Raw genomic sequence first — 22024 nt, 5'->3', positions numbered from 1 at the left:
AAATAACGCTTCAGCGTTTGGTTCATCCTTTCTACTATGGCCTGCCCTGTGGGAGAATGTGGGATTCCTGTCACATGTCGGACTCCCCACTGTTGACAGAATTTTCTCATTTTCTCAGAGGTATAGGCTGGACCATTATCTGTTTTAATTTCTTTTGGCACCCCCATGACTGCAAAACAGCTCGTTAGGTGCCGTATCACATGAATAGCCTTTTCTCCCGCCTGTGCGGTGGCCCATACAAAATGACTGTAAGTATCAATGGTAACGTGCACATATTTTAGCCTTCCAAATTCAGATACATGCGTAACATCCATCTGCCATATCTCACAGGACCTCAACCCCCGAGGATTGACTCCAACCCCCAGGCCAGGCCCATGATGACTACATTGCGGACAAGTTTTCACAATTCCCTTTGCCTCTTCTATGGTGATATTGAACTGAGACCTTAACCCTCGTGCATTCTGATGGAATATGTTATGCGCTTCCCTGGCCCTTACAAAGTCATTTAAAGGTACTGCATGCATGACTAATTGATCCGCCTTGTCATTTCCTTCCCCTAGCCCCACTGTCCACATATGGCTCCTTATATGGATGACCGAATAAGGGACCGACCGAAGGCTCAGTGCAGTCTGCAATTGTCTAAAAAGTTCATTAAGTCTGGGATTGGCAACTTCTTTTACTCGAGCATCCTCTATCCTTTCCATCACCCCAGCTACATAAAGTGAATCTGTCACGACGTTGAGTGGTACGGTAATCCAGTACTCTACGGCCCACGTTACTGCGGCAAGTTCCAGCGTCTGCAGCGAGTCCCCAGGGACAGCATTCAGCAAATGGTGGTGCCATTCACCGTCAGCCATCCAGGTAATTGCTGCTCGCATAGACCTCTTGCCTGCATCTGTAAAGACCGTGAGCGCATCCTTTACTGGAGTCTCACTCCTTAGTGGCCGCCGTATCCACTCATTGCGACTGATCCACTGCACTATGGGTGATTTTACCGGCTCTATGATAATTGGAGAATATTCTGACAGCAGGCTGTCTCGTAGCCCTGGGCTGTGTTGCAGGTACCAGTCAATGTCCTCCTTGGATATCGGCAACTGTATAGAATGTGGTTCTTTTCCTGTTATTTGTAAAATTCTGGTTCGGCCCTTTTTAATTAACTCTGCTAAGTTTTCTACTTTGGGCTGAATCGACTTTTTTGGCTGCAAACTTGTAAATACCCACTCCAAGATCTTAAGCTCGCTTTTCTCCCCCTTTTTCTTTTTAAATTGCGTCAAGGCGCCTAATAACTGATGGTGAGTATGCCAAATAGTAAGATCGATGGGGAGAGCAAGACTGCGTCTTGAAACAAAATGTTCTGTGATCTGTTCAGCAAGTGTCTGAATTACAGTAGCTTGTTCCATTGTAACGTCCACCTTGGCAGCAGGATCCGTGCCTTTGAGTAGCGGACGAAGAACCTCAAGCTGATGGGTGGGAATGCCAACTACCGGGCGAATCCACTGGATATCTCCTAACAATTTCTGCGCATCGTTGAGGGTTTTTATTTCCGTCCTAAGTTGTATCTTTTGAGGACGTATTTGAGAGTCCGTAATCTTCCAGCCAAGATAAAGCCACGGCGCTTTCTGTTGGATTTTTTCTTCTGCTACGACCAGGCCTTTGGAGTTTAACTGTTGTCGCAAGGTCTGTAATTGGTGTTGGTCAAATGGCTGCTGTTGTGCAAACAAAATATCATCCATATAATGATATATAAAGACGCCCTTCCATAGTTGCCTGATGGGTTGTAAAGCGTTGTCGACAAACAACTGACATAAGGTGGGACTGTTCTTCATCCCTTGAGGCAGCACCGTCCATTCGAAGCGCTGAGCAGGCGCTTCCCTATTAATTGCTGGCAAGGTAAAAGCAAAACGCTGGGTATCTTGTGGATGTAAACTGATGGTAAAGAAGCAGTCCTTGAGATCAATCACCAAAAGGTGCCAAGATTCCGGCAGCATTGCAGGATTAGGTAGACCAGGCTGTAGCGCCCCCATGGCTTGCATCTGGTCGTTAACAGCTCGGAGGTCGTGTAACAGACGGTACTTCCCAGATTTTTTCCCGATCACAAAAATTGGAGTATTCCAAGGGCTCGTAGACAGTTTTAGGTGTCCCTGACTGAACTGTTCTTGCACTAAGTGATGTGCAGCTTGCAGGCTTTCCAATTTTAACGGCCACTGTTCGATCCATACTGGGTTATCGGTAGTCCATTTTAGCGGGATCGGGAAAGCCCATTGTGCAGTGGCCGTCAGCCAAAATTTGGACCTTGGTCGGTAGTTAGAATTGCTCCCATCTGATCGAGCACATCTCTACCAACGAGTCCTTGCACTCCCTCAGGTAATTTCATTACAGTAACAAAGGTGTTAGCTTGACATCCACCTATGTATATCTGGACTCTATCGACACTTTGTTGAACTGATGAATGGCCTCCAACCCCTTCCACTCCTCTGGTGGAAGATCGGAGGGGCCAGCGCTGGGGCCAATAGTTGCTGTCTATGATAGTCAAGTCCGCACCCGTATCGAGAAGTAATGCAAGGGTCACAGTCTCATTCCGAGCACATAGTTGCGCAGTCACAATTGGCCTCTTTTTCATAGAGAGGGTGAGCATAGCCGCTACCCCTGTAGATCCAAACCCCTGATCATTTCTTTCTTGGTTACTAAGAGACGTCATGCCCTTTGTGACTTGTGCTATTGGGACTAGCTGTGCAACGCGGCTCCCCGCCGGGATATGGAGCGGCGGAAATAAGGTGTACATCACAATGTCAATTCGTCCCTGGTAATCGGCATCGATGACTCCCGGCAAAATCATTAGTCCTTTGAGTCCGGTAGATGATCGCCCTAACAATAGTGCTCCAACAGCTTGCCCGTTGATGATGAGCGGACCATAAACTGGCGATGCGACGCGTTGTGGTTTGCTGTCAATCAAGGTAATATCTACTGCTGTTGCCAGGTCCAGCCCGAGGCTCCCTCTGGTAGCTGGTTGTAGCTGGCAGGAGGGCCTTGCGGGTCCGGTGGCCCTTGTTGCTGCATCACGGGAGTTTGAAGCGCTGGAGCAGCTACTGTTGTCTGGGCGCGGCGGCTCGACGCGCTCTGCTGGCCGTTTCCCGAGCGATAACAGGCTGCGGTATTATGGTTGCTCGACTTGCAGTTTTCACACCACACTTGACCTGCGCGACAGTCTCGCCGAATATGCCCGTCACGGCCACAGCGAAAACATTTATTGTGTCGTCTGCCAGAAGAGCCCTTTCGTTGCTCGCCTTTATCTGGAGGCCTCAGCGGAGCTAACGCAGCAAAAACTTGTTGTGTCGCTTGCTGCTGTGCTACGAGGGCTTGCTGTTGGGCTTGCAGGAAATCTTTCCCTAGATTTTTCACCGCCTCTACTAACATCGCTTGCGCACCTACCGGCACCCTGCTCATTCTTTCTAACATCATCTCGATAGTCGCATCAACCGGCAACGTCACTAGCACACTCCTTGTTGATGAATTTGCATTCTGTAAAACACACTGCCTGAGTAGTGCCCCATGCATCCAGTCGGGAACATCTGATTGTTCTATGGCACTGGTCAATCTGTCTACGAATGCAGAGAAAGGCTCCTCTCTTCCCTGTTTAATATTCATATATGATGGGGACGGGGGTGTCGTTTTAACTAACTCTATGGCTGCCTTAGCCGTTCTCATTGCTTCTAGGCACCTCTCCGGTCCCATCTCCAGCTGTGCTCTAACCGTAATAAAGGGTCCTGACCCCATCAGCTGTTCAACAGTGACCCCCTCAGTGGATCATTATCTCCTCTGGGCTGCTGCACTGAGGCTTCACAGAGTCGCTGCCAATGTGCTTGCCACAATAAAATCTGCGACTGCGTCATTATCATTCTCATTATTACCTTAATGTCTTCGGGACACAATAGCGTGCTTCCCCATATATAATTCATGAACTGCTTCGTTGGCTCCCCATGCAGCCCAGCGTCATTTACTGTCTGCCTTAATTGTGATAACATTTTCCAACTAATTGGATTATGCTCCCCGTGCACATCCCCATGTTTGTTAATATTGAACATTACTGGGAAGGCTAAACTTGACAGTATCCCTGTTCCTTCCTCAGTTATCGCATCTTCCATAACCTTCTGCCAATTCGTCCCTGTCACTCGCCTCCTAATAGAATCTGATTCCGTGACCGGTTCCGTTTTATCCTCCGTATCACTATCTGTCTCTTGTCTTGGCTCCTTTGAGTGTTTACTCACAGGCACCTTTTGCCAGCATGGCTCTGGAGGTATCCGTGTACCACTAAACATCACCCCTCCTCCTGTCGGAGCCTGCGTGGCGCTACTAGAGAATGTAGAGAGGCCACAGTCGGCTGTGGAGGATGGGGAAGGCCCCCCCTGCTCCAGTTTTGCCGAGGCGACTGCCGCAAGACCTTTTTCAATCTTATAACGTTTTATATTGTTAATGATTTCACGCCAAGGTTTCATCAGTTTCCTTGCTGTTTTGTCATCATCTATTACTCTGTCCCACAAATAATCTCCTAGCTTACGCCACTCCTCCTCTTCAAATATATCCTCTGAGCTCCTAAAACACCCCTGTGTACGCCCTGTTGCCACTAGTCCCGCTAGTGCTTTAATGCAACTTTTATCAACCCCCCGCTTTTCTAAAAAGCCTTCTAACATTTCTAGGGCTACTTCTAGATCCATAACCTCTTATCTTTTATAAAGCGCGCTGTCTTACCCTAACGTCCCGTTCCTGCAGCCCCTCAGCCTGTAGCCCTGGCAGCGGCAGTCTTCAGTCGGACCGGACCTCGGAGTCGACACACCGCAACAGTGTTGAGTCGCTCTTGCCCACCGGTGGCTGCTCCCGGTGCCGTGCTCCTGTCCGCCGATCCGTCGTGGTGACACCGACTTCGGGTCCCTGTTCGGGCGCCAAATGTCGGGTGGTTATTGAGTCAGAGTCCCAGACCCGCAAGCAGTGTCATCTTTCATCGGCGGAGGAAGAATGCAATCAGACTCAATATGAGTGATAAGCAGACTTCGTTTATTGATTCAACTTGTCATCTTTTATACTCTTACAATGATTTACGCCTACTAGTCAGTTGCTGATAGGCTGCAAGCCTAAAGGTTACATTAATATACTTCTCCTACTTGCGGTTTACTTGCGGTTTAACGGCAGGCTAACATCCTTATTCCTGAGAGGGCACTTCCTCAAAGTTGTTTATCATACTTGTCCTCAACCGAACTTGACCTAGGGTTATTAGCGGTCGGTACTTTTCCACTGCCACGTCAATCTCGTAGCAGTAGAGATGTCAAGGCCGCTGAACCAGACTAGGCCGCAACCATCAAAACTGACTTTCTCGATACAGAGGGTCACTAGACCCACTGTGCCCTTTCTTTCTAAGCCATTCTTCAACAATGTATCATACGCAGATATGTCTTTTACCCTTTGGAATCATCCTAAGTGGCAAAGAGATTGTGGAAAAATACCACTCCCAGATCCGTTGGTATTGGCATTAGAAAGAGACAATAAGGAAAATAAGAGTAGGCCAAAACAATGCTGTTAATCATGTGATATAGGTCAGAGGTGCATGAAACAAAATGAAATTCATCATGATGTGAACCAGGAGTTAGTGGATCTATTCAAGCCTCCACCAAGAGGATGGGTGGATACAGATTCAGAGGACACCGTCGCTTTGGAGGACACCGTCACCCACCCCCCTCCCCTGGGAGTCTGGTCTCCTCACCAACTCAGCTAAAACAGCAGGGACACATATTGCAAACACCTCTTAGGGAACCAGTAGAATCTGAGGGGACTGTGATGTTGATTAAGGTGCCTTTTTCTACTCTGGATCTGAAAGCGTGGAAAAAGGTGGCGAAGGATTATCCTAATGACCCTGTGAAGGTTACTAAACACTTACAGTTTATTGTGAAACAGCATAATCCAGATTGGAATGATACACAGCTACTACTGGAGGCAATGACTGAGACAGAGAGACAGCTAATAATAAAAACAGCAGGTGATTTAGCCAAGGATTATTATAAGACAAAACAGGAGGATGTGGGGGAATTCTTCCCCCTCCAGTATCCAAAATGGGATCTGAACCTATCAGCAGAACTTGAGAGACTACAAGCTTCTTGGGAATGGATTGTTAAAGGAGTTGAGAGGGCTATACCAAAAACTATAAATTGGTCAGCATTATACGCAGTAAAACAAGGCCCTTTGGAATAGCCATCAGAATTTTTAGACCGATTAAGTGATACCATGCGTCGTAACACACCGTTAGATCCAGAATCGGAAGTAGGGGTACAACAGTTTACATCCCTCTTTCTGGGACAATTTACTGGGGACATTAGAAGAAAGCTTCAAAAGTTACAGCCGATAGAGGGAAGGAACCTAGAGATCCTACGTGGTGAGTATTTAGTAATCGGGAGGAAGGCTATAAGCAGGAAATGTGGAGATTGGTGGCAGTAGTAGAAGAGAAATGAGGAGGATGGAGACAAGGACCCCAACTTTTTAAAGATCAGTGTGCACTATGCAAAAAATTTGAACATTTGGAGTGCCCAGAGAACAAAAAAAAATTGTCATCCAAAAGGAAAAGCTATAACTAAAAGAGGGGTGGTTGCACATGTGAAAGAAGAATGAAGGGGACTGGGGAAACCTACCCTAGCAGACCCGCTAGTTATAATGAAGCTAGGGGAAACAGGAAAAGAAGTAGAATTTTTATTTAATATGGATGCGACATATTCAGTGTTGAACAAAGCTTTAATGCTTGTTGGGAATGATTATATTATGGTAAAAGGGGCAACTGGTCTAAGTGAAAAGGCATATTTTTGTAAACCACTGAAATATCAATTGGGAAAGCAATGGGGCATTCATAAATTCTTGTATATGCCTAACTCCCCAAAAGCTCTCCTGGGGAGAGACTTATTGGAACATTTGGGAACAACCATTACCTTCAAAGGAAGCTAGATCACTCTAAAAGTAAATGAACAACAATACATAGAGTTGTTTAGTCTTAATCATGCATCAGGCAGAGGAAAAAGTTAGAGAGGACATACTGGAACATGTATTCCCAGGGGTATGGGATACAAACATACCTGGAAGGGCCAAAACTGGACCCCCGATACAGATTAAACTCAAGGAGGGAAAACAGCCAGTCAGGATTAAACAATACCCCCTGAAGAAGGAAGATAGGGAAGGAATTAGCCCAGTGATTGAAAATTTTCTACAGTTAGGGCTGTTAAAGGACTGCCAGTCTGATTTTAACATGTCTATTTTACCTGTTCATAAACCTGATGGGTCATACTGAGTGGTACAGGACTTACGAGCTGTTAATAAAATAACTGAGGATCTTTACCCCATGGTAGCAAATCCATATATCTATTAACATGCTTGACACCGGAGTTAACCTGGTTTACTGTTTTAGATCTGAAAGATGCCTTCTTTTGCCTCCCTCTCCACGAAGCCAGCCAGAAAATCTTTGCATTTGAATGGGAAAACTGTAAGAGTGGGTGCAAAACCCACCTCACATGGACAGTGTTGCCTCAGGGATTTCAAGACAGTCCTACCCGATTTGGAGAGCAACTTGCCAAGGATTTGGAATCCTGGAAAACTCTGTTGGGAGAAGGGAAGCAACTGCAGTATGTAGATGACATCCTAATAGCCACCCAGACAGAAGAAGCTTGCATAACCTGGACAGTAAGCCTCCTAAAATTTCTGGGACTTCAGGGATACAGGGTATCTAAGAAAAAGGCTCAGGTAGAGAAACAGAAAGTGATTTACCTGGGCTATGAGGTTAGCACTGGACAACAAACTTCGGGACAAGATCATAAGGAAGCAATATGCTGAACCCCAAAACCCCGGACAATAAAAGAACTACAGACCTTCCTGGGTATGACAGTGTTGTGGTTTAAACCCCAGCCAGACAGCTTGTTCTCTCACTCCCAGTGAGTGGTGCCAGGCTGAGAGCAATCGAGCTCCCCCCCCCCCCCCCCCCCCCCGGCTCTCCCCTTCTCTGCTCCCAGAGGAATGGGGAGGAGGATTGAAAGAATGCAACTCCCAGGGGTTGAGACAAGAACAGTCCAGCAACCAATGTACAACACAAATCACCACCGCTACTATCAACGACAACAATGATAAGGGAAAATAACAAGGGAAGAGAATACAATACCACCGCCCAAGAAACGAGTCCCACCCGGAAGCCCGTGTCCTTCCGGGTAACTCCCAGTTATCTCCCACCCCGGGGATGACGTGCTGTAGTATGGAATACCTCTTTGGCTAGCCTGGGTCAGGCATCCCGTCTCTGCTTCCTCCTGGTTTCCCCTCCTCCCTGGCAGAGCATGAGCCTCACAAAGTCCTTGGTCAGGGTAAACATCACTTAGCAACAACCGAAAACATTGGTATCACCAACACTGTTCCCAGGCTGGAAGTCAAAGCACAGCACTGCACCAAGAAGGAGAAACATGACTGCTACTGCTGAACCCAGGACATTATCCATACCATTCATGTCATGCTCAGATCCCACATTTTCAATACACCATCGCTCTCCCATATATATACATCCATATACACACAGACCAAGAGAAAGAGATCATTTTCTTAGTGCATGGACCAATCCCTACAATGCTGCTGAGTCCATTCGGTCCATGATGTCAGGTTCCATCTTTTGTAACAATCTTTCAGGGCAGGAAAGGCTGTGTGCAGTATTGGGTCGTTGCTTGCTGATGCTGGTGGTTCCTTTACTGCGGAACTCATCTGGTTCTATCAAAGTTCATTCTCTGTTGGGATGATGGTTGGAGGGAAGTCAGGGCTAATCGCTGGTGATTTGGAGACATCTAGTTGATGAGCTATAAAAGTATTACACAGCAGGCAACAGCATACAATTAAGTTCATTGGCTGTTTTCGCCTAAAATCAAATCCCCTTGAGGTATACACTGGACTGCCCCATCTTCTCGCATTACCCACCAAGTATACCCAGGACCCTGAGCAAAAGCAGTCCCACGAGTGGGTTTGCCTTCACCTGAAGCAGGAATAACCCAGACTGTCTTCCCCAGCAAATTCTTCACATGCACCACGGGAACTTTGTCCCCCTCTACAATATGTAAAAGTTCTGACTGGCCTGGGCCAGCCCTGTTGGCAGAACCTCTGGTGTTGATCAACCAGGTGGCCTTTGGTAAATGTGTATCCCAATGCTTGAAAGTTCCCCCACCCATTGCTCTCAGTGTAAACAGCCCATTGTACCGTTCGATTTTCCCAGAGGCTGGTGCGTGGTAGGGGATGTGATATACCCACTCAATGCCATGCTCTTTGGCCCAAATATCTATAAGGTTATTCCGGAAATGAGTCCCATTGTCTGGCTCAAGCCTCTCTGGGGTGCCGTTTCGACACAAGATTGGTTTCTCAAGGCCCAGGATAGTGTTCCGGGAAGTGGCATGGGGCACAGCATATGTTTCCAGCCACCCGGTGGTTGCTTCCACCATGGCGAGCACATGGCGCTTGCCTTGGCGGGTTGTCGGCAGGGTGATATAGTCAATCTGCCAGGCCTCCCCATATTTATACTTCAACCATCGTCCTCCATACCAAAGAGGCTTTAACTGTTTGGCTTGTTTAACTGCAGCACATGTTTCACACTCATGAATAACCTGGACAATAGTGTCCATTGTTAAGTCCACCCCTCGATCACGGGCCCATCTATATGTTGCATCTCTGCCCTGATGGCCTGAAGTGTCATGGGCCCACCGGGCCAAAAATAATTCACCTTTATGTTGCCAATCTAAGTCCATCTGAGCCACTTCAATCTTAGCAGCTTTATCCACTTGTTGGTTGTTCTGGTGTTCCTTAGTGGCCCAGCTCTTGGGTACATGGGCATCTACATGACGTACCTTCACCACCAGGTTCTGCACCTGGGCAGCAATATCTTTCCACAGTGCAGCAGCCCAGATGGGTTTACCTCTGCATTGCCAGTTGCTCTGCTTCCATTGCTTTAACCACCCCCACAGGGCATTTGCCACCATCCATGAGTCAGTATAAAGTACTGGCCACTTTTCTTGTTCAGCAATGTCCAGGGCCAGCTGGATGGCTTTCACCTCGGCAAACTGATTCGATTCACCCTCTCCTTCAACCGTTTCTGCAACTTGTCATCCAGGACTCCATACAGCTGCCTTCCATCTCCGATGCTTTCCCACAATACGGCAAGACCCATCAGTAAACAAGGCATGCTGCTTTTCACTTTCTGACAGTTTATTATATGGTGGGGCCTCTTCAGCACGCATCACCTCCTCCTCTGGTGACATTCTGAAATTTTTGCCCTCTGACCAGTCCATGATGACTTCTAGAATGCCTGGATGACTGAGATTTCCTATTCGAGTTCATTGTGTAATTAGTGCAGCCCAGTTACTCCATGTAGCATCAGTTGCATGATGTGTAGAGGAGACCCTGCCTTTGAACATCCAGCCCAGCACGGGCAGCCGGGGTGCCAGGAGGAGCTGTGCTTCAGTGCCAATCACTTCCGAAGCAGCTCGAACCCCTTGTCGTGGTTTAAACCCAGTCAGGTAATTCGTTCGCTCACTTCCCCCCCTTTCTTGCCCTCCCCCTGCTCTCGGAGGGACGGAGAGGAGAATCAAAAGAATGCAACTCCCACAGGTTGAGATAAGAGCAGTTTAGTAACTAAGGTATAACACAAATCACTACTGCTACCACCAATAATAATGATAAAGGAAATAACAAGGGAAGAGAATACAACACCTCAGCACCAGCTGACCGATAACTCGCCCCCCTCAGCCCGACCAAGCTCCGACCGATACCTCCTCCAACCCTGCAGTCTCCCAGCCCTTCCGGCTAACTCCCAGTTACATCCTGGGCATGACGTGCTGTGGTATGGAATAGCTCTTTGGTCAGTTTGGGTCAGGTGTCCTGTCTCTGCTTCCTCCCAGCTTCCCCTCCTCCCTGGCAGAGCATGAGGCTCACAAAGTCTTTGGCCAAACCAAAACATCTCTATCAGCTCTGTTCCCGAGCCAAAAGTCAAAACACTGCACTGCACCAGCTACCAAGGAGGAGAAACATGACTGCTACTGCTGAACCCAGGACATTATCCACCCCTTATTCCATACCATTCATGTCATGCTCAGATCCCACATTTTCAATATACCATCACTCTTATCTCGGTGCACTCTTATCTTAGTGCATGGACCAGTCCCTATAAAGCTGCTGCCTCCATCTGGTCCATGTCAGGCTCCATCTCTTGTAACAGTCTTCCAGAGCAGGAGAGACTGTGTGCAGTGTTCACACTCGTGAATAACCTGGGCAATAGTGTCCATTGTTAAGTCCACCCCTCGATCATGAGTCCATCTCTATGTTGCATTTCTGCTCTGATGGCCTGAAGTGCCATGGGCCCACCAGGCTTAAAATAATTCACTGTCCCCTTAAGCAGTTTCTGCAGCTTGTTGCTGGGGACTCCATACAGCTGCCTTCCATCTCCGATGCTTCCAAAGCACTGGAGGGGCCCAGTGGACTAGATACTTGCCCATACTGTCCCACACACCCTGCCACTCATGACTCTCCAGCCTTGGGGAAAATCTCTTGGTCCCCCTATATTGTTGTCTAACCCCAGACAAGACCCAAACCTGACTCTGCTTAACTTTTGAGATCAGACAAAATGGTTGTGGGTAGAACACAGCCTGTGTGTGTGCCAACATGCTGATCCCCATCACAATCAGCAGGCAGGTCCCAAGGACACCCAAAGGCCATTCAAAACCTTCAGAACTCTCTAACGATGCTGCTGTACTTGTCACTGGGGCTGGTGTAGCTGCTGTGCTTGCCGGTTCTCCCACCGCCAGCTTCTCTTTTCCTGAGTCCAGCTCTTCCTCCTCTGCCTTGCTGGGAAATGCTGCGTGGTCTCCTGCATCCTCCTGGGGCTCGGCCGGCGGCTTCCGGGGAATGCTCTCGGCCGTCGCGGGGCTGGGCTCCTCCGCGGGGCTCGGCTCCTCCGCGGGGCTCGTCTCCTCCGCGGGGCTCGGCTCCTCCGCCGCCTTCTCCCTCTGCTCGGCAGCCGCTTCCTTCTGCTCCTCGACCGCCCCGGCCTCCTCCACCCGCAGCCGTCCCCTCGCGGCCTCCGGCCCCGCTCCCGCCGCCGCTTGGTCCCCGGGGCCGCTCTCCCGGGCCGCTTCAGCAGCCGCCGTCTCCCGGGACCGCTCCCCCTCAGTTCCCCGCAGCCTCACGAAGATGGAGAGTAGGGTGAGGGCCAGGACGGTGAAGAGCAGCCGGACGGCCAGGTACAAGTCCACGGCCACGTCCGTCCCGCCCTGCTGCTGGAGCCCGCCCGTATTACAAGCCATTGCCATAAAGCACAGTGAGACAAGAACCTTAGCCCAGGCCCCACACTTGATAAACACTATCACAGCAAATACCGGCTCTACGTAAGTTACAACGGTCTGAAGCTGTGACATCAAGAGAAACAACTCTGATACCCAATAAATCAGCATTGTGACGAATGACTATTAATCCAGTCAAATCTGTCGTTATCTCAACCCTTCGTGCCCCACGTTGGGCGCCAAAAAGAACTGTCGTGGTTTAAACCCAGTCAGGTAATTCGTTCTCTCACTTCCCCCCCTTTCTTGCCCTCCCCCTGCTCTCGGAGGGACGGAGAGGAGAATCAAAAGAATGCAACTCCCGCAGGTTGAGATAAGAGCAGTTTAGTAACTAAGGTATAACACAAATCACTACTGCTACCACCAATGATAATAATGATAAAGGAAATAACAAGAGAAAAGAATACAACACCTCAGCACCAGCTGACCGATAACTCGCCCCCCTCAGCCCGACCAAGCTCCGACCGATACCTCCTCCAACCCTGCAGTCTCCCAGCCCTTCCGGCTAACTCCCAGTTACATCCTGGGCATGACGTGCTGTGGTATGGAATAGCTCTTTGGTCAGTTTGGGTCAGGTGTCCTGTCTCTGCTTCCTCCCAGCTTCCCCTCCTCCCTGGCAGAGCATGAGGCTCACAAAGTCCTTGGCCAAACCAAAACATCTCTATCAGCTCTGTTCCCGAGCCAAAAGTCAAAACACTGCACTGCACCAGCTACCAAGGAGGAGAAACATGACTGCTACTGCTGAACCCAGGACACCCCTTCATAGGCTGCCAGTATCTCTTTCTCAGTTGGGGTATAGCTGGCCTCAGATCCTTTGTATCCCTGACTCCAAAAGCCGAGGCGTTGACCTCGAGTCTCCCCTGGAGCTTTCTGCCAGAGGCTCCACGTAGGACTGTTCTCCCCAGCTGCAGTGGATAATACATTTTTTTACATCTGGCCCGGTCAGGACAGGTCCAAGGGCTACTGCGTGAACTATCTCGCATTTAATTTGCTCAAAGGCTTGTTGTTGCTCAGGGCCCCATTTAAAATCATTTCTTCTTCTGGGTCACATGATAGAGAGGGCTTACAATCGAACTGTAATTTGTGATGTGCATTCCCCAGGACCCCACAGCACCCAAGAAAGCTTGTGTTTCTTTCTTATTAGTTGGTAGAGACATTGCTGTTATCTTGTTGATCACATCTTTGGGATTCTGTCTACATCCATCTTGACATTTTATTCCCCAAAATTGAATCTCCTGTGCAGGCCCCTTAACCTTACTCCGTTTTATGACAAAACCATCTTTCAGCAGGATTTGGATTATTTTCTTCCCTTTCTCAAAGACTTCTTCCGCTGTATCACCCCACGCAATAATGTCATCAATGTATTGCAGGTGTTCTGGAGCTTGCCCCTGTTCCAGTGCAGTCTGGATCAGTCCATGGCAAATGGTAGGGCTGTGTTTCCACCCCTGGGGCAGTTGGTTCCAAGTGAACTGGACACCCCTCCAAGTAAAAGCAAACTGTGGCCTGCACTCTGCTGCCAAAGGAATTGAGAAAAATGCATTGGCAATATCAGTCGTGGCATACCACTTGGCTGCCTTTGACGCTAGTTCATACTGAAGTTCTAGCATGTACAGTACAGCAGCACTCAATGGTGGTGTGACTTCCTTCAGGCCACAACAGCCTACTGTCAGTCTCCATTCTCCATTAGACTTTAGCACTGGCCATATGGGGCTGTTAAAGTGCAAGCGGGTCCTGCTGATCACCCCCTGACTCTCCAGTGCCATCGGTATCACCAGCACTGTTCCCAGGCTGGAAGTCAAAACACAGCACTGCACCAGCTACCACGAAGAAGAAACATGACTGCTACTGCTGAACCCAGGACAGATGGGATGGTGCAGGTTGTGGATTTACAACTATGGATTGCTTGTAAAGCCTCCGTATGCAGTCATTGCCAATGGAAACAGAAACCTCCAGTGGACAAAGGAGGCCACATGGGCCTTCAACCAGCTGAAGAATGCTCTCATGTCAGCTCCAGCTCTAGGACTTCCAGACGTGAGTAAACCCTTCTTTCTATTCTCCCATGAGAAACAAGGGATTGCTTTGGGGATACTGGCACAGAACTTGGGTCCATACCGACGAGCAGTTGCTTATCTGTCCAGGCAGTTAGACACAGCAGCCAAAAGGTGGCCCGGATGCCTCAGAGCAGTTGCAGCAGTTGTGCTAAATATCCAAGAAGCACGCAAATTCACCTTGGGCCAGAAAATAGCTGTGCTAGTGTCCCATACAATGTCCACAGTGCTGGAAATGAAAGGCGGACACTGGCTTTCCTCTCAGAGGTTCCTGAACTATCAAGCCATCATAGTGGAACAAGATGATGTAGAGTTAATAGTGACTAACATTGTCAACCCAGCTTCTTTCCTCAGTGGAAATGAAGGAGAACCGGTACACCACAATTGCCAAGAAACCATTGAGGCCACGTACTCCAGCCGCCAGACCTGAAGGATACTGCTTTGGACGACGTAGAAACCTGGTTCACTGATGGGAGCAGTTATGTCATCAGTGGGAGACAACATGCTGGATATGCAGTTACCACCAGCAGAGAGGTAATAGAATCTGGACCTTTGCCAATAAACACCTCTGCACAAAAAGTGGAACTAATTGCTCTGACTAGAGCCTTAGAAATAGCAAGAGGAAAAAGTATAAACATATGTACAGACTCAAGATACACATTTGGGATTGTGCATGCACATGGAGCCATTTGGAAAGAAAGAGGACTGTTGAACTCACAAGGAAAAAACATCAAACATGCACAAGAAATAGTGCAACTGTTGGAAGCGGTCCAGCTGCCTGAGAAGGTAGCAATTGTGCACATCAAGGCACACCAGAAGGTGAGCTCAGAACTGGAGGAGGGAAATGAGCTGGCAGAGAGGCAGGCAAAAGAAGTGGCAAAAGGTCAGATGACAGTAGAAGGAGCCTTAATTCCAGATGGGAAAATTTCCCTGGAAGGTAAGCCAAATTATGATAAGGAATATTAGAAATTAATTACAGACCAAGGCAGAACCTTCAATGAGGAAGGGTGGGCTAGCACAGCACAGGGAAAAATAATAGTCCCCTCTTACCTGTTATGGTCCCTAATAAGGAGTGAACATCAAAAAATGCACTGGAGGATAGGTGCCCTACATAAATACCTAATAAGAAAAATTATGACTAGAAACTTGTATACCACTATCCAACAAGTAAATCATCAATGTGATCTTTGCCTCCAAACAAATTCCGAAAACAGCCATAATCCAAAAAAAGGCCAAACTGGGAGAGGTAATGGACCAGGACAACAATGGCAGACTGACTTCACGAAACTGCCAAGAAAAGGGGGGTATAGATATTTGTTGGTGTTAACAGATACCTTTTCAGGTTGGACAGAAGCCTTTCCAACTAGAATTGCAAAGGCCCGGGAAGTAACAAAAGCACTGTTACAGGAAATAATACCACACTTTGGAGTCCCAGCCACTATGTCATCTGACAGGGGACCACACTTCATTTTCAAATGTGTTACAACAAATTAATAAGTATTTGGGTATTGATTGGCAACTTCATGCTCCTTACCACCCCCAATTAAGTGGTCAAGTGGAGAAAATGAATCATCTAATTAAACAAAAAATTGTAAAATTAGGCCAGGGAGTCAGTCTACCCTGGCCCCAGGCACTCCCACTGGCCTTATTAAGGAGTAGAACTAAACCAAAAACATGAGAAGGGTTGAGTCCCTTTGAAATTCTATATGGAAGACCATATGGGGTTCAGCAAGGAACATCTTCCCAGACAGGAGGGTTATGAGGGGCAGTCAACATGGCTTCACCAGGGGGAAATCATATTTGACCAATCTCTTAGCCTTTTATGAGAAAATAACACAGTGGATGGATGATGGCAGAGTGGTGGATGTGGTCTACCTTGACTTCAGCAAAGCATTTGACAGAGTCTCCCACAGCATCCTCACGGCTAAATTGAAGAAGTGTGGTCTGGATGATCAGGTAGTGAGGTGGACTGCGAACTGGCTGAAGGAGAGAAGCCAGAGAGTTGTAGTCTATGGGGCGGAGTCTAGTTGGAGGCCTGTAACTAGTGGAGTGCCTCAAGGGTCAGTACTGGGACCGGTATTATTTAATATATTCATCAATGATTTAGATGAGGGAATTGAGTGTACTATCAGCAAGTTTGCTGATGACACTAAGCTGGGAGGAGTGGCTGACACGCCAGAAGGCTGCGCTGCCATCCAGCGAGACCTGGACAGGCTGGAGAGTTGGGCAGGGAGTAACTTAATGAAATATAACAAGGGAAAGTGTAGAGTCCTGCATCTGGGCAGGAACAACCCCAGGTTCCAGTATAGGTTGGGGAACGACCTGTTAGAGAGCAGTGTAGGGGAGAGGGACCTGGGGGTCCTAGTGGACGACAGGATGACCATGAGCCAACACTGTGCCCTTGTGGCTAAGAAGGCCAATGGCATCCTGGGGTGTATTAGAAGGGCGGTGGTTAGTAGGTCGAGAGAGGTCCTCCTTCCCCTCTACTCTGCCCTGGTGAGACCCCATCTGGAATATTGTGTCCAGTTCTGGGCCCCTCAGTTCAAGAAGGACAGGGAGCTGCTGGAGAGAGTCCAGCTCAGGGCAACGAAGATGATTAAGGGAGTGGAGCATCTCCCTTATGAGGAAAGATTGAGGGAGCTGGGTCTCTATAGTTTGGAGAAGAGGAGACTGAGGGGGGACCTTATAAGTGTCTATAAATATATAAAGGGGGAGTGTCACGAGGATGGAGCCAGGCTCTACTCGGTGGCAGACAATGATAGGACAAGGGGTAATGGGTACAAACTGGAACACAAGAGGTTCCACTTAAACTTGAGAAGAAACTTCTTCTCAGTGAGGGTGATGGAACACTGGAACAGGCTGCCCAGGGAGGTTGTGGAGTCTCCTTCCCTGGAGACATTCAAAACCCGCCTGGTCACATTCCTGTGTAACATTATCTAGGTGTTCCTGCTCCAGCAGGGGGATTGGACTAGATGATCTTTCGAGGTCCCTTCCAATCTCTAGCATACTGTGATACTGTGATACTGTGAAGGCCCCTTGGAAAGTAACACCAGGAGGCAATATGTTAAAACTAAAATTTATTCGAACAAGATAGATAGAAATGCTAAAAATTGTCTTATATGTAATTGTTATACGCCAAGGGGGGAGGGATCTGATCTGTGGGGTCAAGCCCTCCCTGGATATACTGGATATATGGGACTGCAATTAAGTATTCAGCATCTAACCCTGTCTATAATAGTTTTACGTGGTAATCAAATGGACTACCCATCTCCTTCTAAACCGGAAGACCAAAGAATAATTCAAGGGACTGTGGGAGAGACAATCAATGTAGGATATTGATTAGATTGTAAGAAAGAGGGTATAGTATGTAGAACACTAAAAGGTCGGAATAAAATTACCTATAGGAAACTAACTCAAATTAGTATAACTAGCCTGACTAATAAACAGGTAACGATTTGTAACCAAATAAATAAAACAGATTGCTGTCTTAATTTTACATTAACACAGAATGTCAAAGTAGTCTGTCTCTGGGCTCAGAAGACAAGAGGAATATCATTTAAATTTAAAATACATGTTAACTCAGGCGCTACCACTACAGTGCCGATTAAAGTAGTTACTACTACTATCCAGACTCCAAAAATTAGCACCCGAGTCCCAATTAAGTTTGAACCCCAAATCTATGAAATAAGCCCATATGTAGTAAGGAATACAGGCCAACAACAAATACAGTTCAACCCACAATGGTCCCTTAAGCGTGTTGAGTTAACAATGCAAATCGATATCTCAAAAATCCAACCAGGTTGTTTGCCTTTCATAAAGATGTGCTCTGAAGGCTGGACAACATGGCTACAAAAACAAGCACCTTTCAAGGACAGGGTAAGAAGAGATCTAACTGGAATATTAGGAACAGGTTTAGGGGTCTTAAATGGGATTGATTCAGAAATACTAATGAATAAATTGGCCACTGCAACCAGCGAATTAACAAAATTAAGGCAGCCACTGCAGTCTTCCTTATTTGCATTAGGAACTAGCCAATGGCAGACCTCAGAAGTACTACCGAAATGGAAAAGAACTGAGGAACAGGACCATAAATTACTTCTAGATGCACTTGGGATAGCTCAGGATAATGTATCCTTTGCTCTTAGCTGTATACAAAACAACTGTGGATGCAGTCTATAGCCACCTTAATTATCAGGGAAGGGAGTGAAGGTGTTTTTTCCTGTTGAATTTGAAAAGTTGGCTGGGATAATGCTAATGATTTGGAAAGAAAACTTCAATCTTGGTGGACCCTGGTAAATTTCACCTATAACCCCACTACAAACACAGCTACGGCTTTTGTGCTCACTATACAAAATGCCACTATTTATGTTATTTACACCATTATTGCATTAAGATTAAACCATAAAGGAACAGTTCTTTACCCTTTCAAGCATAGAATGTGGGCTTGAATGGTAGTTAAGAAATGGCAGACTGTAAATTTAGAGTCTTGCATTACACAAGAACAACAAGGGTTTATTTGTGAAAGTAACACAATTGATGTTGAAGACATACGCCTTGATGTGGAGCAAGGCATCTGTCATTTTGAAGCTCATCCAGATACTACTCAAAAACCTACTTACATATATTGGCCAAGGCTGCATATGCCTAAGAACTGCTTGTACTTTTATAAGGATAGATAATGATAACATAACTGCTAAAAATCATTCCAATATTTGCATTTCTAACTTTGTTAAAATTATTAAATGTGACTTCACATATTTAGCACCAGTTGTATCCCACCAGTTACTAAAATCTAATTATACTACAGATCACAAATTATCACCTACACCAATTGGGATGAACCTCACATTAATAAGACAGCTGATAAAACAAGAAGACTTAATTGGTATCTTAAAGGAGGTCCAAGAAAGTGGAAAGAAAACCTTAATTACTGTTCATCATGATATGGAGAAAATAAATAGGGTTCTTCTAAGGATAAGGCAAGACAACGAATCATCACTGGTGGGATGTACTTTTTGGATGGTCACCCACCGCAACTGGCGTTCTAAATATGTTACTTCACCCTATCATTGTTCTTTTAATATTAGTTGGTATAAGCTTCATACTCTCTGTTGTGTTATTTGTTTGGAATTGGAGAATGTTGTAACGAGTAACAGCTCTGACTTCGTTGTCAAAGATACATAGTAAAGAGCTAAGAGATACCTTTCATACAAGCTCACTAGGAGAAAAATCGATGTATTAGTAAAAGAATTTGCTAACTTTATAGAAAAAGGGGGACTGATGCAAAGGGTTAACAAATGTACAGGGGGGTTAGGGTTAAGCCACTTGCTTAACAACGTTACTGCTTGCTCATGCTTATGGTACATGCAATGTACAAGGGGATAGGTCAAGCCGTTTACTTAACAATGTTACTGCTTTGCAAGTACAATTCTTATTGTACTTGCAATGTACAAGGGGGTAGATCAGGCTGCTTGCTTAACAATATCATTGCTCATTCATGATAATGCTAGGACAAGATAAAAAGACACAGCTATTGTTAAGAAGTAGGAACTGTGACTTGACTCCAGTCCTTTGGACGCCTCCATGTATTCTAGAACACGATATAAGGACATAGCTATTGTTAAGAAGTAGGGACCGTGACTTGATTCCAGTCCTTTGGACACCTAGGCAGGCTGAAATTGACTCTGATCTTTGGAAAATGAGCAAGCCTCCAGGGAGCATGCTTAACGACTAGAGGTGAAAAGTTCAGGCTCGAGGAAGACTCATTTACTTCATCTTGAGACCCTCGCCCACGACCACTAGGAGACACCATGCAGGCGCAAAGGACTTCTTAGCTCATTACAATAGGAAGCGGGGATAGGACATGAATATGTATAGGCATGTTGTGCAACCTCATGCATATGTATAACCTTAGAGGATAAATGTAAAGGGGAAATGATGTTAAGGTGCGCATGTTTTTGGGGGACTTATCCTCCATGATCCTCAGTGCTGAATAGAAAGCATACCTACTTTGCAACTTTAATGAGTTGTGGAGTCTATCTACGCATCAGCTGTTGCACTGTAATTTCCTCAACCGGTAATAAATATGATCACAATTGGTTTCGGATTTTTCTTGTAAAATACACTGAGATCTTGGGGAAGAAAGCACCATGCAGGATTTAATTTTGGTTATCTAATAAAATATAAACAATGCCTTTTTAATAATGTATAGAATCTTTGTTTTTAAAGGAACCTTCATCTGCTTCATTTGGAAGTGTCAGTCACTCATGCATAATGACAGAAGTGCACCAACAAGGTAGCCAGAAACAAAATACCAGAGCCTTCTCATTCTGCCTCTTGACATACTGGAAATTCTAGTGTTTTAATTTTCACTTACTACAGCATATTGAATAAGATTGAAAAGAAATGCACCTGATCCAGATATGCACTTTGACCCCTTTTCTTTGACCCTGACATTGAAAACAAAATTCTGTCAGTTTTGCTTGGTTCAGTAAAGGGCAAGTGTGCAGAGACTGTCAGGAAATCCATTCCTACTTGGTAAATCTCGCACAAAAATGCCTAAAGTGAACAGCAAAGTAAGTTCGCTTTACTGGAGACAAACTCAGAACTTTGCTCATTCAAAGACACTGTTTACAAGTTAAAGCCATGGCTCAGGCTGTCTTTCTTCTTAAACTACCAATCTATAGTGCCTGAAGGCATTTGCAAAGAAAAGAATTGGGAGATTTCTTCCTGCTATCACGGTCTAACAGAAGTGCTTGATGTTCTGAATATAGAATGATTGTGTTTCGGTAGTCCAAAAGCCTGGAGGGCTGCAGCTGAAATGACGACATATATGTGCTGTCACCAGCAAAATCTGATTGCTCTGCATAGAAGCCCAACTAAAGTTATCCAGACCAATACAAATCTTTCTGGTGGAAAATGAACTCCCAATAAGCCTATTAATATCATAAAAAAGATTTAAAAAAGGTCAGTTTAAATGGTTCTGTATGTAATCTTCCTCAAAGGCTCTGCTTATGCTTGGAATAGAGATTTGCTTGAAAATGCTGTTGAGACACAGTTTGAGTTCAGCTCTTGCTGTTCCATTACTACAACGGTTTGGCAGCCTGGCAAGAGCTCGGATGAGACATTCGAATCTATGTCTTTTTCTTTCCCCCCCCCCTTCCTTAATGTGACTGTATTTTGTCCTAAACATTTTTCTGTCTGTTACAGGTCATGGGTGATGTGGAATCCTTCTGTATTGCTTTTAAGACATGTTTTCAACATGGCTTGCTTTCTTAGAATAGACCTGATCTGTACTTGCAAGGGGAAGAATTAAATGAAATTATTATAGATTATGGAATAGACTGAGCAATAAAAGCATGTTATAATCACATAACAAGAAATTGCTCTTGTCACATGGTGGTTGTGAAAGTAAATGAACAGAAGGAAGGTGGTGATGAAGGAATAAAAATACAGATTTGTTGCACTGTCTAAAAAGTGAATGCAACAAGTTTGTAGTAAAATTGTGAAGAATGTCCAAGTATTTTGATATTCTGTGCTCTGTTTGCTGAAAATTTCTATTAAGGCACTCTAAGGAAATGATAAATGGTGGTAATGTGTTAG

General features: G+C 46.2%; 1 pseudogene; it reads left to right on the top strand.

Moving 5' to 3' along the window:
• The first annotated feature begins 6270 nt into the window (after window positions 1–6270).
• LOC130602344 (uncharacterized) lies at window positions 6271–16184 on the top strand (annotated as a pseudogene).
• Window positions 16185–22024: the final 5840 nt, after the last annotated feature.

The sequence above is a fragment of the Pezoporus wallicus genome, unplaced genomic scaffold (assembly GCF_028554395.1).
Source record: "Pezoporus wallicus isolate ANWC-B61680 ecotype Strahan unplaced genomic scaffold, APGP_CSIRO_Pwel_v1 contig_4161, whole genome shotgun sequence".
NCBI lineage: Eukaryota > Metazoa > Chordata > Aves > Psittaciformes > Psittacidae > Pezoporus > Pezoporus wallicus.
The sequence above is the reverse complement of the archived record's forward strand: the minus strand, read 5'-3'. Positions and strand labels throughout refer to the sequence as shown.